Source organism: Dipodomys merriami, unplaced genomic scaffold (assembly GCF_024711535.1).
Source record: "Dipodomys merriami isolate MVZ:Mamm:240054 unplaced genomic scaffold, mDipMer1.0.p SCAF_17, whole genome shotgun sequence".
Lineage (NCBI taxonomy): Eukaryota > Metazoa > Chordata > Mammalia > Rodentia > Heteromyidae > Dipodomys > Dipodomys merriami.
Genome location: NW_027203048.1, coordinates 6,044,063 through 6,060,255, shown reverse-complemented (window position 1 = coordinate 6,060,255; position 16,193 = coordinate 6,044,063). Strand labels below are relative to the sequence as shown.

Sequence of the window (16,193 nt, the reverse complement as noted above, 5' to 3'; positions counted from 1 at the left end):
CAAGGGGTTTGCTGCACCTGCATTTAAAACATGCTCTGTTTTTTAGTTGTAAAAACATGGACAATTAAATCCTCAACATCATAGATTATTTCTCTATTTCTCTGAAAATGATGAAAGAAAGGAGTGAAAGAGGAAGGAATGAAGGAAGAAATAAAGAAAGAAAACAGGAAAAGAAAGAAAGGAAGGAAGAAAGGAAGGAAGCTAGCCTATTTTCAGGGCTTGTGAACATTAAATGAACTAATGCATTGTTTAAAACACAATGTTTTAATGATGTTCTTGGTGTATAATTGTGGCTCTGTAAATTGTAGGCATATCTACATCTTACCATCGAAGGCATTGTAATCTACTTGGGACAACAAGATGATTACTTAAAAAGGCGGGAATTGGATGATAGGGCTGGAGAATAAGGCTCATTATCAAGAGTGATGATTACAGATGATTAGTGCAATATTACCGCAAATGGATTGAACTCTGTTAAGAAAATTGGGAAAAGAAAGGGAGGGAAAACTTTATAGCTCTACGTTCATACAGGCAGATTTTATATTGGTAGAAAGGAATGTGTTTTCATCACATCTCTCATTCATTCATTCATTCATTCATTCATTCATTCATTCATTCATTCATTCAGTGTGTAAGGCTCAGATTTTAGCTGAATTCATGTTAGTTGAGACAAAGTTCCTAAGCATTTCTTTGCACAGCTTGTATATGTCAGCTATTGCCCTAGTCACATGGGTTGCTTCAAAAACTTTCCTTGGACAAGGGTAATCATAGCCTGCACAAAGATGCCCGATAGGAATGAAATGAAGGTGTTGACTACTTTAAAACTCAACCTATAGACAGAATGTTCTATCATATACTCTTACTCTCTCTCTCTCTCTCTCTCTGTTTCATTCTCTCAACTTGTTTTCTTCCTCTCTTTTTTCTGTGCCTCCTTTCATATCTCTTTAGTAAAGATTTGTTTTTCTGAAACCTTTCTCTCAGATTTATGTTCCACACTAAGTGGGCACACTTTAACCAAAGCCTAGCACACAAAAATACTATTTTATAAAACAAGAAAATGAATGGTAGCCATTTAAACAGCAGAGATTATTCTTTTTTTTTTTTCTAACGCAAGTAACTTTATTATCATTTCTCACGAAACAAATGAAGAACATGTAGAAAATAGCTATAGCATAGAAGAGCCGAGGCTCACGGCCCAGTGAACCGGCACAGCCTGGGTGAAGGCCTGTATGGCCACGCGCCAAGGAGGGCTGACGGAGGAGGGCCCCGCACCCGCCAAGAACCAGAGCAAGACTTGGCCCACACCGCAGGTAGAGGTGCTTGGTGATGCTCTGGAGGAACTGGGGTTCCACTAGGGCTCCCCTGAGTCTGGGCCTAGTCCATCCCTCCTGTGCGCTCAGGCGAGGAACAGGGCTGGGAAGTCAGGAGGCAGGCTGCTCCTTGCAGGGAAGCTGGGGTGGGGCAGAGCTGCGCCGGGTACAGGACATCCACAGACGGCGGCAGGTGGCAGGCTTGGGCTCACTAGAGCCCAGGTACTCCACGACCCCACTGCCCTTCCTGCCATCGAAGAAGAAGTTGTTGTGTGGTAGGATCCTCTGAGGGACCCGCCTTCACGATCTCCTGTGCCAAGATCCTGCCAACTACTGCACACACCGGGGCCATCTCAGAGAAGCAGGACCTGACAAGTCATGGGGCAGCAGGTCAGGATGGACGCCAGGGAGTAGAACACACGTCCTGTGGATCTGGAGCAGCAGCTCAGAATCCTTCCTGCAGGTACCGGAACCAGGGTCTCTTCCTTTATCTGTGCAGAACTTTAGAAGAACTTGCAGGAGGAAGCAATCGGGGGCTGTACGCTTCAGGGCGGCCTGGGCTTTCTTGCTGCTCTAGTCGACCTCCAGGGCCTCTTTGATGGTGCAGAAAACCACCTTCTTTTTCACCATTGTTGTCTCAGATGAGTCAAGTTTTGCCTTTTTGTTGTCAGGCCCATCTTCCACTCCTTGGCTAACTTTGGCAACATTGGTTTTCTCCTCAACACACTCATGCTCTCCAAGATTGGCAAATGTGTATAACCATGATAGCCAAAGACATCTCCGGTGAAGCACTGGATCTGGTTAACATTAATGATGACATCCCTTGAGCAACCAGTCAGGCACACAGCATCAAACTGAGTGAAAAGTGACTCTGTTTTCTTCTCTGTCCTCTGTGTCCACCTTCACGTCCACCATGGGGTTAAGATTCTGAGCTCGCTCCAAAGAGGCTTCGGCTCTTTTTCGCCCAACAGATCCAGTACGAATCAGAAACTGCGCTCCAGGATCTTCCGCAGAAACCAGTTTGTGGTCCAGCTTGGTCAGCTCTTTCACTCCAGCCAGGATGAGGTTCTTGGCGATTTCGGCTCCCAGTCCCATCATTCCAACCACCAGCACCCGGGAGGTCCGCAGCTTTTTTTCTGTGTCTCCAATCCCCACAAGCAGATCTGCGGATCATACTGCGCACCTCCTCTTCACCAACGCCGCCGCCAGCCTCCTTCTCCTCCACCATGGCGCTGGCCCGCGCGCCGACAACCTGCAGCGATTATCCTTGCATTCGTACAAGAGAGTCCAGAAAAAATTATTTTCATGGAAAGTTTTCATCATGCATACAGAATGTAAGTTCCTTTTCAGTAATTTCTGTATATGTTTCAGAAAGACATCTGTTATGTGAATTACGATACACCTGCATATCCAAATTCAAATGTCAATGTAGTAAACACGAGTTACTGATGAAAAAGGAAATGTATTCTGTGCCATTATAGTCAAATATTCTTTTCTAGCTATCCACAGTATTTGGAAATAAAATGCCATACCTTCAGGATCACTGCTCAAGGGCTGTCCCATTATTTGGATGCATGGGTTAGCTTCCTGGGGTTCAGCTCATGAGAAGTGATTCAATACGACTTGTCCTTACCACATCTGCACATGATATTGTAAGACTGTTCTTCAAATGCTCTGAACAAAGCTACCTAATCTTTAACAAAAGGCATAGCATACCCTTAATTGTCATTTTTGACATCTTAAGAAATTAATAAAGATTGCCTAAGTCACAAAGGATGCATAGGTAGAGTGCCTTTTCAAAGTTTCTTTTTTTTTTTTATCCCTGAAGTAATATGCTGACTCCTCACTTTTAACTTCCAAGAAATTTGCAAACTGAACAGTTAGTACGTGTCTTAAAGTCTAAAGACTTATCTTGGAATATGAAATAGTTGCAAAAAAATAGAAAGTAATTACTTCATGCAGATAACTCCATGGAATAATGCTAGGTGGTTGATCTGGAGTTATGCTAAGATAGGAGAATTGGGCTCTGTTAGGGAAAATTATAAAATGAGTTTAAAAAGGAATAATAAGAAAGGCAATTTAAGAGTTTAAAAATAATGAGTTTGATCTGAATATGAAGTTTTAGAAGTTAGAACTTGAACCCTTGAGGGATGGATCACGTCAGTTCAAATCTGCATGGGATGGAGTGGTCTTGGGGAAAACAGCGAGACAACCCCTTTTCCTATGGGATCTACTAAGCTGCATGGAAACAGTCCATTTTCCTTGTCCGCTGAGCTGTCAAAAGTGCTGTTTCTAGACGCCAGGCATAGCATCCCTCTTCACTTGTGTTTGAATGCCTAGGACTAGATTTCTGCCACCCACTGTCGTTAGGGCTACATTTTGGGGACAGAACATTCTATATTTGTCTTTCTTAGCACTTTGTGTACTTGAAATAACCTAAAAGTATATTGTGACTGATGCCATTATTCTAGATATCTTTTTACTGCAAATGAGCATATGAACAAGAGCATAAAAGTAAGTAGAACAGGGCAAGGAGCTGTAGAGAGCTGTAGGAAAACTTTGTTCTTCAGCTAATTGGAAAAATATTTCAGATTTGTTGGTAAATTTCTAGCAATGCATATGCATGTATGCACACCCATGAGTGTGTACACCTGCACACCTCACTCACACTTTTTGGGAACGTGTATCTTTCAAGGTCTAATGAGTGATCTCTTGGCTTGTGATCATTGCCATGGGGACATGTTTGTATCAGCAGCCATTCAGGCATTGTAGACAAAGGTCACTGCTATTGAAGTCTGGTGTTCTGGTTAAGAAGTCAAATCACTTAGTGTCACAGCCAAACTTCATTCTGAGCCTTTCTGAGGTAGACAAAGAAAGAGGAACCTTGGTCAAGACTTTTGTGTTTCTGGAAGGAGCTATCATTGGAAAACCTCCAGAAGGCTCTGTAGGCAGCTGACACAGTGAACGAGAAAGGCACTTAAGTATCTTCTCTTATCCTTATAGCTTGCTTTTTGCTATGCATGTGGTTGCATTTCAAACTTAACACTCGGATGTAAAGTTTGGTAAGTAGCAGCATGATTTGGGGATCACGTTATCCTAATGGTGCTCTTTAAAATGACCTTCAGTCCATTATGATCAAATTTCCTTGGTTGCTACACTATTGCTTTCTGTACTAGAGTTATTGACTAAAGCAAAAACAGTTCTTTGACCCATTCTTAGTTCTGATCTGTGTTGGAAGTGATTTTTTTTTCTTAGCAGTTACCTTTCATGTCCTTATTAATCAATTTGAGCTTTCTCCTCCTCTGAACTAAGCTGCTAATGCCTTGCTTTGTGAATGGCTCTATTTGAGAGTGTAGAAATAAATACATGGTCTATTTCATGAATAATTCTACAGTGTGTCATGTTTTTCTTTTACTTCAGTACCATTTAATACTTAAAGTTTTATTCAGAGATTTCTTTGATACTATTTCTGTTTACAGGCCATGATAGATTTAGTAGGCAAATACTTAAGAGACAACAAATACAAATAAAATTAAATTTATAAATATGATATATAATATCATAAGCTAAAAAGGGAAGAAAAATATTTCTTGTTTTGGATGGAAAAAATGAAAAGCAATTTAAGCAGTACATGGAAATATTACACATATTTCGAAATTAATGAGACTCAATCAAAAAATAGTACCAGAGAAAAATTCACAGAAGAATGACAGCCAAGCCATGACATTGGCAACATATAAAAATGACTAGGTAGTTAGGCATGGTGGCTCATGTCTGTAATTCTAGCTACTTGATTGTTCTGATAGCCTTTAAATGCTAGCAGTGTGAAACGGGGAGAATGTGGTTGTAGGAGAATGTAGGTTGAGAGGCCACTTTCTCAACCAATAGCTGGGTATGGTGCCATGCACCTGTAATCTCTGCTTTGTGGGAAACTGAGATCAGAAGGATTGCTATTTCAGACTAGTTTAGCCAGAAAAACTCAGGTGGTTTCACCTCAATCAATGAAGCTGGGCAGCTGGCATCTCAGCTACAATGGGAAATATAAAAATGGTGGATTGCAGCCCAAGCATGAATCTGAGCAGAAGGCAGAGCTTATCTTAAGAAGCACCAGTTTACAAAAGAGCCTGAGGTATAGCTCAGAGGTAAAATATCTATCAAGTATGAGGTCTTGAGTTCAAACCCCAATACTGTCCAACATAAATAAATAAACAAAAACAATAAGGTCTGATGGCCCAGAGAATGCAAAGATCTGCAGCCAGTAAGCAAGAGAAAGGGGAAACCTCAAGTTGAAAATCTTAGCCAGGAGTCTGAAAAAGTAATTTGAAAGAAGAAAAATTCAAATAGCTAATGTAACTGTGAAATGCTGTCTCTCTTCTTAGGAAGCAGGTAAATGTAAATGCACGCATTGAGGCATCCATGTGTTTTCCTCTTTGGTAGTGGTGAGGTTTGAACTCACAGCTTCTTGTTCTCTAGACAGGCGATGTGTAGCCTTTCTGTGAACCAGGTTCTAATTTTTCCTTTGTTATTTCAAAAATGCCAAAACTCAAAAGCCCCAGTTTTGGTTCCCTGGTGAGAGTATCAATTGGTAAGTCCTCTGAGGAAGAGTTGTTGCAATTGTTTGCATGTGTTCCTGGAGGACCCACAAGACCTCAGGGAAAGTCATATTCAAAGGAAGACAGTCTATAAAAGAAGGTGAAAGCAGAATCATTGATATCTATTTATGCCCCACAATGTAATGTTTCAATCTGATGTGACATAACTACATTACAAATTGCATGGATCGTTTCCAAAAAACATAAAAGATAATTAAACAAAGTAAAATAAATATTGGCAAAAATTGCAGCATGAAACCATTTTATAATAATTGCTTCAGATGTGTTTTATGGCTAAGAAATAGCAGTTTCAAACTTTTCAAGGAAATGTGTGTATCTGAGCAATTGTATAGAAAGCAGCCATGAAAAACACAATGTTCTAGAGAATGAAATTGATAATGGCACACATAAATGGTAAAAATAATAAAAATAAGCAGAGAGGACATACTTGGACTGACACCTAAGTATGCTACTGACTTGTGAGTAGGAATATCTCAGCTTTACATCCCCAAGTTTCAGAATGATAAATAAACAACTACACAAAGAAGGTGTGCACGTGTGTGTGTATGTGTGTGTGTGTGTGTTTGTGTGTGTGTGTGCGTGCGTGCATGTGCATGCAAGGCCACTTGTATTGATTTTACTTCTGGTCATTTTTGTGCTCACATAGCCCTCTTTTGAAATATTTCTAAGTTTTCCTCCTCTTACTAATCTTTGGTTTAGGATCAGACTTTTCAGTTAACATCTGGAAAAGCATGGCCTCATACCCAGGGACTTAGCTTTCTCGTTGATATCTTGCCTGAAAACTCAGGTTGTTCAAATGTTTCTTCTTCCAACTGACAGGGCTATGTTTGCATTGAGTTAATTCACTGAATTGAATTAAAAAATATATATCATTACTGTGCTAAAATTTATTTGATTCCTTATCAAAGCAATCCTCTTCCTATTCATGTATTTGTCAAAATACTCTACTTTCAAATTTGGGGAAATTTTCCACTTGTATCCACTGTAAGTTATTTAGTGAGTTCTTACGATAGTCATATCTCCTTTGTAGAATTTACCTCTATTATATATAAAGTAATATCGACTAATGACAGTGTTTGCATTGAAAAAAGTAAATTTTCTATTATTTTCACTCATTACACTTAGTGACTTATTTATTACATAATAAATGACTTATTTATTACATAATAACATATAACTTCAAATTGGCTTATTACTTGCATACAGTGATATTCTTTTGCTGATAAGCATAACACATTTTTGATAGGCCAATCAAATATCAAAATGTTTCAAATCTTGTCTATATTTGGAGTTTTACTTGTACCCTCTATTTTTTCCCCCATGCATAATATGTAGTAGAGCTTACCATTCCTTTAGTACTTTGGCAGAAATTTTTAGTGTAGTTTAGAAGAAAGCATAGAAAATCAAGATCACCCTTGTAGTATGTTGAAGTAAAGAATACATAAACAAAATTTAAATATACATATTTGCTGTTTTAGTGCTGGCAGAAACAGAACTGGGTTTTCTGGATAAGGGTAATTCACATACACACACACACACACAAAAACACACACACACACAAACACACACACACACACACACACACGTGCACACACATACATTTATCTAGTCCCTCCTCAGTCACCTGCTTGCTTAACAAACATGAGTCCTCCAGACTTGTACTGGTTATAAAACCTAGAACCACAAAATACATTCTTGTCTTGTGTCTCTGATTTTGTTTGTTCTCTGTTTCTTTGTTTATTGCTGTACCGATGAATTGATGCCTGAAAGATGTGCAGTGACTTAATATAATGAAACATGCCGAAATAAACGTGCAGAGATGAAACGAACTACTTTGAGAAGCAACGTGAGCAAGACAAAAGCTTGAGGATCATCCATGAGCACCAGCCTGAGAATGCAAGCCATCTTCTTCAATGAGAACATGATGGTCTAGGACTTCCAGTAAACAAATGCTATTTCTATGCTCAGTAAGAGGAATGAGTTGGAATAAGCGATTGACAAAGAAATGCTCCTTTTGCTAACTCATTGTCTCCTGTGAAAATCCTAAGACAATGGCTTTTAAGCCCCTAGAATAGAAATACATTATCTCTAGGAGAAAAATAATGGGCTAAGAAGTAGGCATATCCAAACTAGAGTCTTTTTAACTTAACAATGCCAAGGATGCCAGTGGAATAAAATTCAACAGATACAACACAGACATTGTAATATCTTTGTGGATAATGTAGAGATTCACTGGGTGGATACAAAGAAAATAGGGTATTAGCTGGTGGAAGGTATGTTTGAAAAGAGCTTAGGAAAGCATGAGCTACAGAGATTGCTAAAGGCTATCAAAATGCTAGCCAATGTATTTTCCATTTTAGCATTTTTTATCAGAAATTTTAATGGTAAAAGTAACCTGAAAGTTAACAGAATTTAAAACTTGGGTATTTTTATCAGTTGGATGATATGTTGATGATTGAATTATTTACCAGAAAAGGTTCCAAATAGCCTGGAGAGATCCAAATGTAATGATGCAAATGTGTTAAGAATTAATGTTTAAGTTTAGGTCTGGATCTTAAAACATAGTTGCATGGATGGAGGAATTAGAGAGGCATGATATATCAGTTATCTGTTACTGTATATGAAATTATCCTAAACTAACAGCTTAAAATGATGAAAGTTGATTTTCTTCCAGGGTTTTATAGAAGAGACTTAGCAGCTAGGGTGATTCTAGCTTAGGGTGTCTCCTGAGGCAGTTGTAAAGGCTGAAGTAGAGATTGTGCTTCTAATAATGCAGAAAAGAAATGAACCCCACTGCTTGTGTTGAGAATGGTGTATCCTTGTAACATACCATCGGACTTCGTTAGAGTACAAGAGTAACCAGAGAGCACAGGAGACATCCAGAATCTTTTGCCACTATCACTAACGCCATGTTCTGTGAGTCATCTGAATCAGGTCTAATGCTACTGGGCAGGGCCATGGTACGGTCAACTGAGCCCATCTTCTAGGTTGACTATTTCAGATGAGTTTTTTTCTGAAGTTCTGTCCAAGGGGTTTAGGATATTTTACATTTCATAAACAAGGTAAGTCATTAATGTGACCTAGCTATCCAAAATGTTCCCATGACATTAGTTGGCCAAAGATAAGCACAAAGGCAATCACACTATACAAGTATCCTTTGTGTGCCAATAAAAACATAACTGACTTGTAATTCAGAGCTCCATGCTTTATGTGTGTATACAGTACTTATATATGCATATATACATGTATATGTTTACATAATATAAATTATATGTATATATTTATACATACATATACATATGTGTATATGCATATAAATATGTATATTTCTATATTCACACATTTAAATATGTACACATATAGGTGTATATGTAGTTATATACACATGAGTGCATGTATTCTAGCTCTCATATATGTATATATAATATATACTGGAATACACTTGAAAGATAAAGGGAAATTAACAGAAATAAAATACATGAAATAGTATTCTTAGCCCATATAAAAGTAGCTCACAGGGGATGAGAAGGCAAAAATCAAAGAACTGTGGATAAAGAACGAGAGTTGCTTAGTGTGTTTAGGTGTTGTGGGAATGTCCATCAGTAGTGAGAACACTTCAGAAAATCAGGGAAAGCCAGTGTAATGCTTAAGTTGTACAAAGCTGGAGAACTGAGTTTCTTATACCACTTCTCAAGGCAAAATAAGAAAAGTGTAACAAGTAAGTGTGAGTGGGATGTGAGTATTGAATGGAATGAGTCTTTCCCTTCAGAAAGTCTTTCCCACTAGAGGCTGAATGTTGTTTTTAAATTCAGCTGGAGAATGGTGCCTGTGGAACAGGCAGAATCCTGTTTTCCCCAGATCTTTGCCTGATTATAAGCAATCCATAGCGCGCAAGAAAACAAACCCAAATTAAGTATATCTGTTAAATATTTACAATAAATGACGAGGCAGGATATATCAGAGAGGCTCATATCTTATAGGCAATTAGTAGCAATAAATATAGACTTCGCTTTAGCATGTTTAGGTGGCAATCAGCAGTTGGAGATAAAGTCTGATTTATTCACATTTGGTAAAAATCATACTTCTTATTCATAAAAGGGTGACTAATAGGTGAAAGGAAGGAAAAATATTAAAAGGCAGTTGTACCAATTTGAGTGTGAAGAGATGCTGTCAAATTATTTATTGACATGTCTTTTGTATTAGAGTAGTTCCTATGAATAGAGAGCCAATGAATAAAACTTGAAGGAGCAAAGGCTGCCCCTGAAAGGGTTAGGTGTGCTGATCTGTGGTACAGCCCTGGGAGCCGATGGTGAGACAGAGATAAATGTTGTCGGAGCAGGCGTGAAAATAGAGAGAATGAGAGGGTGCAACATAGAACACAATGGCCCAAAAGTGACACAGATAACCTTTGAGATCCTTTCCAAATATTGCATTCTGAAGTTGCACTAAAGCTCTTGAAAAACTTTCCTCTCCTGACTTTAAGAGCTGAGAGTTTTGGGACCTACTTGTGTTTTGTCCAGGTATGCAGAATGGGAAGTGTGATATTTTTGGATGCTTATAGCAATGTTTTTTTTGTCTGTCTGTCTCTCTCTGATAACTTGATAACCGAGCTCTGAAGCTGACAGAGGCAGAGTAAGAACACAGGCATGGTATCTAAGGCTAGTAATCCTGTATTTACCTCTTACCTTCCTTAATTTCCCCTATTTTAAAATTAATAATGCACATTATTTATGTAAAGAGTTTTCACTGAAATTTCCCACATTTTTATATAATATTCTTTTCTCTTTCTTCCCCCCTCCCAATCCTGGGACTCGAGCTCTGGGCTTGAGTGATAGCCCTGGGGTTCTTTTGCTCTCTACCACTCTACCACTTGAGCCATGAGCCACTTCCAGCTTTTTCTGTGATTAATTGGAGATAAGAGTTTCACAAACTTTCTTGCCTGGGCTGGCTTTGAACCATGTCTTCAGCTCTCAACCTTGTGAGTAGCTAGGATTACAGGCGTGAGCCACTGCATCCTCCTGCATATAATGAATTTTGATCATGTTCATTCCCTCCATTACTCTTTCTTATCTTTCCCTCCATGCATTTTTTAAATTCTATTTTTCTTTTTTATGGTATTGGGGATTGAATTTAGGGTTTCATGCTTACTAGGCATAAATGCTCTACCACTTGAGCTACAACTACAGTGCCTTTTGCTTTTAGGTTTTATTTATTTTTATTTTTCGGTCAGTCGTGGGGCCTGAACTCTGGGCCTGGGTGCTGTCCCTTAGGTCTTCAGCTCAAGGCTAGCCCTCTACCACTTGAACCACAGCACCACTTCCTAGGTTTTATATTTTTTAAACATAGGGTTTTATACTTTTGTCAAAGTTATAGTGGACCAGGAACCTCCTACATCTGTATCCAAACTAGTGGGCACTATAGGAGTAAACTATGATGACCATTTTGTTTTGAGGATTCCTTCCAACTTTTTGCTCAGGCTGGTTATAAATTATAGTCCTCCTGAATAGCTGTGTTCACAAACACCATAGTAAGAGTCTCTCTCTCTCTCTCTCTCTCTCCCTCTCTCTCTCTCTCTCTCTCTCTCTCTCTCTCTCTCTCTCTCTCCCTCCCTCCCTCCCTCCCCCTTCCTTCTTCCTTCCTTCCTTCTTTTCTTCCTTCCTTCCTTCCTTCCTCCTTTCTTTCTTCCTTCTTTCCTTTCCTTTCTCTCCTTTCCTTCCTTCCTTCCTTTTTTCTCTCTTTCAATCCTTCCTTTCTCTCTTTCACTGTCTCCCCCTTCACTCTCTCCCTCCTTCCTTTCTTTCCTTTCATTTTCTTTTTCTCTCCCTCCCTCCTCACCCTTCTTCCCTCCCTCCCTCTCTACCTTTCTTCCTCCTTTCCTCTCTCTTTTATTCTTTCTCTCCCTCCCATCCTTCCTTCCTTTCTCTCTATTTCACTGATTCCCTCCTTCAATCCCTCCCTCGTTCCCCTCTTTCTTTTCATTCTCTTTCTTTCTCTCCTTCCTTCATCCCCCTTCTTCTCTCCCTCCCTCTCTCCCTCCTTCCCTCCTTTCCTTCTTCTTTCCTTTCACTCTTTCATTCTTCCCTTCCCTCCCTTCCTCCGTCCACTTATTTTCTTCCTCCCTCCTTTCTTTCCTCATTTTACAATATTTAATGGGTTACATTATACTATTTTCATACATACACAATGAAACATGTTTATTTTCACACCTCTCTTTTTCTTTAATCCCTCCTGCTTCCCTTCCACTCAGAGGTTACCCTTTTATATTCATGTCATTTTTCCACTACATGAGAAACTTGTGATATTTGTCTTTCTGAGTCTAGCGTGAGGATCTCCAGTTCCATTCATTTCCCTGCAAATGACATATTTATGGCAGAGTAATACTTGTGTGTGTGTGTGTGTGTGTGTGTGTGTGTTTGTGTGTGTGTGTGTGTGTTGTGCATCTAAATTAAAACAAAATCAATTCATTGGGGTTGTATCTCAGCCCTTTCAAAATGTTTTCCATCAAGTCACCAAATATCAAGAAGTGCTGACAAGTTTGGAGATTCTTATAAATGGTGGATAAGAATATAAATTAGAGCAGTCACTATCTAAATCAGAATGAAAGTTCCTGAAAGAACTAAAAATAGAACAACCATATGATCATATACTTCTACTCATGGACATATATGCAAAGGAATATAAAACATAACCATAATCCCTGTACATATACATTCATAGCAGCATTATTCACAATAGTCCAACCATGGAATCAAAAATAGCTTTTCTTATTTAATAAATAAGGTCTGAAACCCTCAGAAAGATATTGAGATGACAAAGTTGTTATAATTACATCTCTGAAACCCACTTGAGAGCTACAGAATAGTGAATCTGTCTCTGAAAGACCTTGCTTTTGCCTAATGACCAATTAGACTGGTCTAGAGTTTGGCTGGATATCACATTTGACTGGCCACACACAAAAGAAAGCACCACCTCTTCAGTGAGGTGAAGTTTTTCCTTAGTGCCCTTGGACAAGCATAAGTCTCCCTGAGGGAGTGGGGAAGAGAAATGGAGCATGAAGTCAGAGTTAGCCTTTTTTAGTACAGATCACTAGTATTTAATTTTGCAAAGAGCAGGAAATCATTTATGCTAATTTCCTCCCCATGCCTCTGATGGGTGGGTGCTTCTAACCTCATTTAAATATCAGAAAATCAAAGATACAGTAAAATGGAAGAACTTACACTTGGCTTCATTCTGTGAATCAAAGAATTCTGGAGGTCAGACAATATTTGTGAAACCTGAGACCTAGCAGCACCTGAAGAGTTGGACCAAATATTCTCTCATTCAATCATCAGTGAGATATTAAAAAAATGTAAGGCTTTCTAGCCTTAATAAATTCTATTGTTAAATGTATTCCTTTTCCCTTTTTTTCTTGGCATTATTTTTTTCCACTGTCTAATTAAGATTGCCTAAGTAGATAGCTGGATTTCTTCCTGCAACTGTCCTCACCTTAGGTCACATTTTAATTCATAAAACTATGTATGGATCCAGGTGCCAGTAGTTCACACATGTAATCTTAGCTAGTCATTCAGCTGACATCTAGTAAAGAGAAAGTTGAAGCTATTGTAGGCAGAAAAATTCATGAGACTCCATATCCAAAGTGACCAGCAAAAGCCAGGTTGGGGTTGTGGTTCAAGTGGTAGAATGTTAGAGAACACCACCCTAGCAAGCTCATGATCCTGAGGTCCAATCTTAGTACTGGCCACCACATTTTGAGCAATCTAGGTATAGCAAACTGAGGAAGGATTCATAAAGATACATATTCAGATGGACAGATTCCAGTTTGTACATTGACATTGCACAGAGACCAAGAAATGGTAACACACTGGCTCTAAGAATGCATAGATAATATTGTTACCTGTAGTATGTCCTGTGGAAGCCAGATTGATGTTGATAAAAGCAAAATATAGATCCTCAAGAAAAAATAAGTTGGGATATTTCTAATCATTCAACTTTGACCTTTACTACAGGTCTTCTGGGAGTTTTTAAAAATAATAATTCAAATGTACTCACTACCTTGCTTATGTAAATGTAACCCCTCTGCACATCACCTTGACAATAAAATTAAAAAATAAATAGAAAATACAAAAGTAATTCCAGATAAGATTGTAAGAAGAGAAGATAGTATGTAACATTTTCCAGCTCATTTGGACACTATCTCTTCTCCTTTCTCCTTTCTTCTTTCTCCTTCCTTCCCTCTTCCACTCCCCACCCCTGCTGTCTTCTCTCCCTCTTTTTCTCTCCCCTTCTTCTCTCTTTTTCTTTCAATAACCATGAAACAGGACTGTTTTGTGATCATTCAAGAACTATTGGAATGCAATTTCTCCTGTCATGTCTCTTTATTGATTTTACCAGCATCAATTTCTGATTTTAACAAAAAATTGGGACTTCAGGTTTGATCTAGATAATTCATCCTTTGCTGTGTGAATCTGTACTTTACCTCTCCTTCACCAAGTCCAAGTCTAAATCTGTGCTGTGGTGTTTGTCTATGCATCTCAATTGTCAGTTTGCACCTATCTATATAGACTTCCCTTTCCTTTTCTTTCTCTCACTAGAACTTCTATGATTTCCTGGCTAAGGGATAGAAGGTGATTTTCCCAGACATCAGAGCATGCTGATGTATGTGTGCAGGGCCTCTAATCTGATGGAATTGCAAAATGACTGGGAAACTGAAAACATATACCAGAATGAAGACCTTTTAAAGCGACATTTCTCCAGTGTCCTAAGGAAGGTACAGAGAAGAGACATAGCACACAATGTAGGAAGGGGATTTTCAGAAAGAAGTTTCTTACAAGAATGGGTTGATTTAGCAAAAATAATGGAGGTTGGGGAGATGAATGTCAGTTGAGGAGGGAGAAATAAAGCAAAATTCATTTCAGTTTATTCCTGAGGTAGCAGAGGACTGATTCCTGGGGACAAAATGTATGTGGGAAAAACACGACAGTAGCAGGTGAGGGTGTCTACTGTATGCTATAGGATATCAGGACCGCTCTCTGCTACAGGTTTATCATGGGCATAATTCTACTTGGGCATCAGCTAAATTATCTGAAACCCTCTAGAGCTCTCTAGGATTATTCCTTTTGCTTCATGAAACAGAATTTTGTAAATTTCCACAATATTTTTTGGTTTAAAATTTTACCAAAGCCTTTTCCACATTGTCCCTTCTTCTGAAATCCCAAAAGAGCCAAAATAATCTGAAAACAAATTTCCGCAACATATGGAGCAGTCACAGTCCATCTTGATGTACCGTCCTCATCTAGAGTCAATGCATTCAGTGCAGATCCATAACAAGCCCTCCCCCAACAGAAGTTGCTCTTGAATCCATTCTTTATTCCAGAGAAGGCTTGTTGGATTAAACAAGTCCATCTACTGAAAAAGAGGAATGAACTCTATGTTCTATGCCTACATTACTCTGTAATAGATATAAACTAAACCAGGGGAGTTCATCCAGTTACAAAAGTCCATCTTGTTGCAATAAGTAAATAACTTTGGCTCTTTTTAAGAAAATGAGAATATTCACCCACAAGTGATCTTTGTGATTTTTTTTTTTACAAATCTTAACAGGTGTGGCGATTTTGTGAAAAGGTATCTCTAAGTCTACCACTGAAACAAAAATAGTAATAATATTTTTTCTTCCATTAACTTCTGTAATAAGCAGCTTTCTCCCTGAAACCAGAGTGTATTAAATTCCACACTGCCTTAGAATTTTAAAAAGCTAAATATGACTTCATTTATACTAAAAGTCTTTAATTTTCACTGGTGATAAAAACAGAATCAATGAACTTAAGTACTAAAAAAATACTTTTCTCTTTCTAGCCATTGTAATTCCTATTCACAACAATAATAGCTTTGAACTCTGCCAGGTAATCAAAAAAATTAATTCTGCTTTCTCTAGTTTCTAGTAAGATGTAGATTTCTTGTTTATTTAAAAGTATTTCTTGCTTAGGTATTTGCATAAAATATGAGGTATGACTAGCTTGGATAGGCTGCCATATATTTTTTCTAGCATTCCAACAGTTTGCTGAGTTTTTCATTAATGCGTCATTACAAATCTCATCAAGACTAATTTATTGGGTGTCTTGACAGATTTATGTTTGTAAATATGACGGATTGTAAAAACATTTCTATGTTTTAGTTATTTTCAATTTTGTTTAATATGTTAACATTCAAAATGTAAACCTAGTGGCAACATGAATAACATGAGCATGGGGGAAGTTCTCCTGTGCAGATTAAT

The 16,193-nt window shown here is 38.3% G+C and overlaps 1 pseudogene; it reads right to left on the bottom strand.

Moving 5' to 3' along the window:
- Positions 1-1,421: 1,421 nt before the first annotated feature.
- On the bottom strand, positions 1,422-2,538 carry LOC138829323 (SUMO-activating enzyme subunit 1-like; annotated as a pseudogene).
- Between the last annotated feature and the right edge of the window lie 13,655 nt (positions 2,539-16,193).